The sequence below is a fragment of the Tupaia chinensis genome, unplaced genomic scaffold (genome assembly GCF_000334495.1).
Source record: "Tupaia chinensis unplaced genomic scaffold, TupChi_1.0 Scaffold000644_1, whole genome shotgun sequence".
Lineage (NCBI taxonomy): Eukaryota > Metazoa > Chordata > Mammalia > Scandentia > Tupaiidae > Tupaia > Tupaia belangeri.
Window position 1 is genome coordinate 6,662,263 of NW_006160165.1, and position 6,766 is coordinate 6,669,028.

The 6,766-nt window shown below is 63.7% G+C and overlaps 1 protein-coding gene across 2 annotated transcripts in view; it reads left to right on the plus strand.

Moving 5' to 3' along the window:
* Window positions 1–6,766, plus strand: part of MCF2L (MCF.2 cell line derived transforming sequence like) — a 76,871-nt gene that overhangs the window by 18,745 nt on the left and 51,360 nt on the right. The gene's annotated exons all lie outside the window — the stretch shown is intronic.

Consider the following 6,766-nt stretch of genomic DNA (forward strand, 5'->3'; position numbering starts at 1 on the left):
GCGTGGGCAGCAGCCAGCCTTGCTACCAGTCGGTGCTGGGGCGGGCGGGCCGAGGATGCGCCAAGCAACCTGGGCTGGGCGGGCCGGCTCCTGGGGACGTGGGTGAAGGTGAAGGTGGTTCCTACCCAGCCTGGCCAAGGTCGGAAGTGGCGTCCAATGGCCAGGACCTCCTCGTACAGGGCCTGTGGCTTCGACCCGCCTTTCCTCTCATGAGGCCCTCCCGCCCACGGCGTGCCAGACTCCACACACAGCCCAGGGGAGGCTGGGCCGGCGGCAGCACCCGTCCCGCTGTGCTCCAGGGCTGTCGTCAGTAGCACTCCGGCTGGAGGCGCTGCTGTGCCCACTTTACAGACAAGGCCACTCCAGGGGTGTCGTCTATGCCGGAAGTCTCAGCCTGCGACGGGGCGGGAAGAGTGTCCAGGGCAGCAGGGACACTGCCCTCGTGTGCACTTCACCCCTGCGGGTCGGGGCTTCTAGAGCCTCCTGGCCCGCTGACCGCCCTGCCCTGTCCCTTCCTTCTGCCCCCGCAGTCTCAGATCCGAACTGCAGAGGGGCTCCCCGGCGAGGCTCTGCAGCGAGTGCTCCTCAGACCCGGGCCCTGGCCTGGCCAGAGCGGCCACAGCTTCTCAGGCTGCTGGCAGCATCACGGCGTGACCCGTCCCTGGGAGCAGGACCGCGGGCCTGGGCCTTTGTGCAAGTCGCACGGTCCCGGCATAGCAAGTGCCCGTGGGTAGGGGTGCAGGTCCCTGCTGTCCGGGCGAGAGAAGCAGAGCTCCGCCCACTGCGGCTGGCACCGCCCACGCCGTGGCTTGCTGCCCCCACTGCTGTCCGCTTCCCATTTGAGGGGACCACGAGGCGTCAGCTGCTGGCAGGCCAGGGCCAGAGCGGATGGAGCCATAGGCGCTGTGGAGGCCGGCAGCAGGGACAAGCAAGGTCTCCTATACAGGTGGACAGCACCTATGTGCCAGGACAGAGACCACACCTCACCCACCCAAGGCCACACTGTGCCACCTGGGCTGCTCTGTGGGCTCCATGGACGGCACAGCAACGGGCAGTGTGGGAGGCAGCGTGGGGGCTCCACTGCAGTGCTGCTCTGTCCTCCTGGCTGGCTCGAAGACCCTCCCAGGCACCAAAGCCTGGGACACCTGCCTCCCAGGGCCAGAGGGGCCAGGCCTTCCTTGTAGAGCGACGTCCTTCGCCGACTGCCCCGTGATCCCTCGGACGCTGGCCACCCTCAGCCCACAGAGCTCGCCTCGCGCCTGGCCTGGGAGCCACAGCGATGGGAAATGGGGTCTGTGCATCTCAGGAGATGGGGGCTGCCACCTCCCTCTCCCCGGGACCAACAGGGTGCTAGGAAAAAAAGCGTGGAAGAGCCTCCCCGAATCACTGGTCTGAGTCAGAGGTGTGCATGCCCAAAGTCCCCGCACGGCCCGGCAGGGAGCCGCCACAGCCCGGCAGGGCCCCTCCAACCAGCCAGCTGCACCCCCGTGCCCTCCGCCTCCTGCCTCAGCGCCTTTGTGCTCACCCCCCTCTGCCTGGGTCACCTTTCGCAGCACCTTCTTGGGCCACCTCCTCACGGAAGCCCTCCATTGCACCCACCTGAAGAATGAAGCTGCCTTGGCCCAGGCTCCCTGGGATGGCTGCCAGAGCACGTGTGGAGTGGCCCGGGATTCTGTGACTCTGGCCAGCAGCTGGTGGGCGCCGGGCCTGGGAGACCCCCACCCTCCTCAGTCAGTACCGTGGGCCTTTGGTGAGGTGAAGACAGAGGCCCACGCCCAGTGCAGGGCGCCCACCGGTGCCTCGCCCCAGCCCACCCACCAGCCGTTGTCACCTGTCTCCGGGGGGCATGAGCAGCAGCTGGGACGGCCTCTTCTCTTCCTATCCCTGCAGGAGGGACCTTGGTAGGACCTGGTCTCCCGGACACATGGGGGGTCAGGAGGCGTGATGGTGAGCATGTGTGCATGACGGTGCACAGGAGGAAGCAGGTGTGCATGCTTGAGAGCACCGGGTGTGCGTGGGCGTGTGCACGGTGTGTTCGCAGGAGATGGGTGTGTTACTGTGTGCATGAGGGTGTGCACAAGCATGGTGTACGTACATGCACGTCTGTGAGTGTGTGTGTGCACACGAGAGTACCCGCGTGTGCGCGTGAGTTTGAGATTGGGTGTTGGGAACGTATGTGCATGAAAGTATTATATGTGAATGTGTGCACGTGAGCCCATGTGTATGAGCCCATGTGTGAGTGTATGAGCATGTGTGTTCATGAGTTTATACGTGTGTGTGCATGAGCGGGCATGTTTCCACATGTGTGAGCATATGTGCAAAGGTGAGCGTATGAATGCATGTCCATGAGAAGGTGTGTGCATGTGTGCACGAGTGAGCACTCGTGTGTGTGAGAGCATGCATGTGCACACAGGTGTGAACATGTGTGAGTGTGCACTCGTGTGTGATGCATGTGAGCGTGTGTATATGTGACAGCGTGTGCATGTGTGTGAGCACACAGCCTGAAAGTGAGTGCACAGTCTGAGAGTGCGTGAGCGTGTGCATGTGTCAGCATGGGTATGGGCGTGGATGTGTGTATGAGTGTGTGCGTGAGGGCGAGCATGTGTAAGGCTGAGTGTGGGGAGGACGCATCCACAGCCCCTTCTTCCCAGGAAGGGTCTGACCCTGTGATGACCTGGACCCCTGAACGATGAGCCCCGCACACCCTCTGAGACGCATGTGGGCCTAGTGCAGAGGGCCAGGGAAGAGGGGGTTATCTCCCAATTTAATGGCCAGTGGGACCCACCGAGGGTCACGGGGTGAAGCACGATCTCCCCCAGATAGGCTCCCTGAGTGCCAGGCGCACCGCATGGGCCAGGAAGCGCAGAACGGCTGGCAGGTCACGAAGGGGGCGATGTGCTGGGTCTGCAGGTAGCACAGGCCAGGCCTACCTGGCGGGGACAGCCGGAGGCCCCTGCCCACCTGTGGGGAGCATCGAGCGGGGACCTCCGCCCTCCTCCCTCCTACAGGGCGGGGGCTGGGGCTCCGGGAAGGACTGCCTGCCCTCTGCGGAGACAGGCCTGCGGGCCAGGGTTGATTCCCTCATCTTGAGCCACGGCCATGGGGGAGGCGCAGGAGTCTCAGGAGTCTCTTGTCAGAAGTGGGGCTCGCTCAGCAGCTCCCCACTGGCAGCCTCCTCCAGCAGGTGCGAGCCAGAGCTAAATATCTTTCATGTGACAGTGCAGGTCACACGGGCACATCTTTCACGTGACAGTGCAGGTCACACGGGCACAGCTTCTAACAGCTGTTACTTCTTCTTCTTTAAAGAATGATTTTATTGGGGACCAGCAGTTAGCATAATGACTGTCACTGGACTCCCATGTAGTTGACCGCGGTTCGCGACCTGGACCCGGTGGCTTAAACTCACGCCAGGCGCGTGTGCATGCGTGCCCAAGATCCTGAGAGGAGAATGGAGGAGAAGGGATTGCAGCGTGGCCATCCCCCCTGGGGGGTGATTTCTCACTTCCTGTCTCTCTGTCTCTGTCTGGCGAGTGCACGCACCCTGTAGCAAAAAACTCTAAAAAAAATGATTTTATTTAACTTTATTTATTTATTTTAATTTGACCAGAGAGGGGGAGGAGAAAAGAGAGAGAGAGAGTGAGAGAGTGAGAGAGAGAGAAAGCAAGAAAGCAAGCCGCCAGGTCCAGAACTCAAACCCCGCTCAGCCCTGTGGGATTCCAGCGCCTTTAACCACTGCGCCACCTGCCGGCCCCTCGGCTGCCACTTCCTTACACAAGTTATCATTACCATCTAAGGGGAATGTCAGCCCTGACTCGAGCTCTTCTGTGACTGCAGCACTGCCTTAGGGGCCCCTCCTCATGTCCTGGGACAGGTGCGGGCAGGTGCTGGCCTGCGTCCTGGGACGTGTGTGAGCTCTATGACGCACACAGCTGCTTCGGAGACCCACAGCACTGAGGTGCGGGAGGTAAAGCAGCGTGGCCGGGCCCAGCAGGGTGCCCGCAGGCTCAGCTCCAGAGCGGCTCGCTCTGGGCACCTGCTCTACTTAGAGAACTGTGCTTGGTCTCAGGCTTTTACAACCCTCGGACTCTGAACAGGGTCAGACTGGCCACCACCTGCCAGGCCAGGGAATCACAGAGATAGATAAGTGACAGGTAAATCCCAGGCCCTGCCTGGAAGAGGTGGCACCAAGGTTCCTCACTGCCTGGTGAGCCACAAAGGTCCACAGGCTGGGGCTGCCCCTCCAGGATCACGTGTCGGGAGGTGTCTGTGTTACAGGCAGTGGGGACCTGGTGGCAGGAGACCTGCAGTCATGCTTCCCTGGGCTGTGGAGTGGGTTGTCAGAGTCCCAGAGAAGCCAGCCTGGGTCCTGTGAGGTCACACAGCCCTGGGGGACCTGTGTGGGTCCTGGGGGTACTGCTGGCAAGGTCTGGGGCAGCAGAGAAGCTGGAGTGGCACAGAGGGAGGGGAGGGCTCAGGGACAGTCTGGTGGGGGCTGGGCCATGGAGGGGGCCATGCTCTGAACCGAGGGGCCCACAGATGGTGGCCAAGACAGTGGTGGCAGGGAGGTGGCCGCAGGCTGCGGTGCAGCAGTGCAGTGGGACGGCACAGACGGGGCTGCGCGGCCTGAGAGCCACCCGGTGCCCAGGGAGCTGGTGTGGGCTTGGGGGCCGGGCCGTGGAGGGAAGGCTGGCACTCCCCAGGGCGATGTGGGCAGAGAAGGGGAGAAAGCCAGTGCCCACGGGTGGTGCGGCGAGGCGCAGGAGGAGGGCAGGCAGCCTGGCCGCGTGCTCTGGGACTGCGACTCGGTCAGTGGGGCTGCAGGATACCTGTCAGGGGACTGGGTGGTGTGGCCACTGCACTGCGGGTAGGGGAAAGCGCAGGTGCCCGCAGGGTGGGAGCCGTGCAGCCTGACGAAGCCTGGAGAGAGATGTGGGTGGGCACCAGGAGGGTGGGGAGGGCCACGATGCCCCCAGATGGGGCAGGGTGAGGAGGGAGGACGGGGAGAGCACGAGTTCTGCCGCTCGCCGGGGCCGTCCTGTCCTGTGACCCGTCTGCACTGCCGTCCTGACCGCATGTGGCGGTGTGAGTTTCCGACGGGGCCAGCGTCTGCTCAGCCCCTGTGGTCAGCGCAGGTAAGTGCCACGTGTGGCCTCCTGGTCCGCCCCCCTCCCGTGACTTGGGCTTTGGTAGGGGGCCCTCCCTCCGGCCCCTCCCACGCCCTGTCCCAGCATTGGGCTGCCATGTTAGCCTTCCTGTGGGGTTGGGAGTGGCAGAGGAGGGACAGAGGTCTTGGGGGCCCGTGTGCCTGTAGCCAGGGTGGCAGGGAGACACCTGGGCAAGACCCAGGGAGGCCTTGGGAAGCCGCGTGGTCTGACAGCGACAGCCAGGACAGGCCTGTGGTCGTCGGCCCAGAGAGCTGGAGTCCAGGTACACTGGCTCTGGCCCCCTGGAGGGTATGCTGGCCAGCTATGCACCTGGCCTTGGGCTGGGCAGAGGCGAGGTCCAGGACTGCGGTGTCTGGCCAGGGACAGTGGGGTGGCCTGCGTGGGTGACCGTGGGGGCTGAAGCCCGACACAGAAAAGCCTCCCTGAGTCAGGGGCACTGGCAGTGGGCATGCTGCGTGGCAGGGCACTCCTCCCTGGAAGGGCCGCCTTAGCCTGCTCTAGGCCATGGGTCTGCGACGCTTTCCCAGGGAGTTTTCTTGCTCTGCCTCGCGGTGTGGGGAGGACAAAGCGGCCTCTTCTAGAGCTGCCCTAACACAACCTGGGACCCCGACATCTGTCACCACCTCGGCTGGGGGGGGCCCGCGTGCAAGAGGGGCGGGCAGGCGGCCTCTGCCCAGGGGCCTGGAGATGGGAGCCAGCCGTGCCGTGCCGCGGCCGTGCCCACCTGCCCTTTTCTCCCTGGCCTGGCTACTATCTGGGGGGCAGGAGCTGCGGCCCAGTCTCCTGGCCTCGGAGGTCGCTCCTGTGCTGAGGGTGCCCGACACCCAGAGTGGCTCCATACCGGGGGTGGGGGTATGGCACTCCAGCCCACGGCACCACCCAAAAGTTCAGACAGGTACTCTGACTAGCACTGGACGACTCGCTGGCAGGTGACAAATGACATTCCTGCCACTGCTCAGGGTGCCCTTGTGGGTGGGCTGCCTGACCCCACCACAGGGGGTGGCATGGATACTGTTGCCCTGGTCCCCAGGGAGAAGGGAGGGCTCAGCCTGCATGGTCCCTGGTCATAGTCCCTAAACCTGAGCGTTCTCTCAGCTCCTCAGCCTGAGCAGTCCTCGGTCACAGCCCCCCAAGCCTGTGTGGTCCCCGGTCATAGCCCCCTAAGCCTGAGCGGTCCCCAATCATAGCCCCCCAAGCCTGTGCGGTCCCCGGTCATAGCCCCCCAAACCTGAGCGGTCCCCGGTCATAGCCCCCTAAGCCTGAGCGATCCCCCAAAGCCTGTGCGGTCCCCGGTCATAGCCCCCCAAGCCTGAGCGGTCCCTGGTCATAGCTCCCTAAGCCTGAGTGGTCCCCGGTCATAGCCCCCTAAGCCTGAGCAGTCCCCAGTCATAGCCCCCTAAACAGCTTCCCTTCTGGAGGGGCCATCCACCCCACCCATCCTCTTGGCGTGTGCCATTTTCAGCTCTGACCACATGGTGGTGCTAGTGGCCAGATTGTGTTCATGCATGTAAAATGGCGTGTCTCCTTCCTGCTTGGGTCAGTCTGTCCCTCACTCACATGTGGCGTGTCCCAGCAGCCAAGGTGGAACCCCACGTGTGACA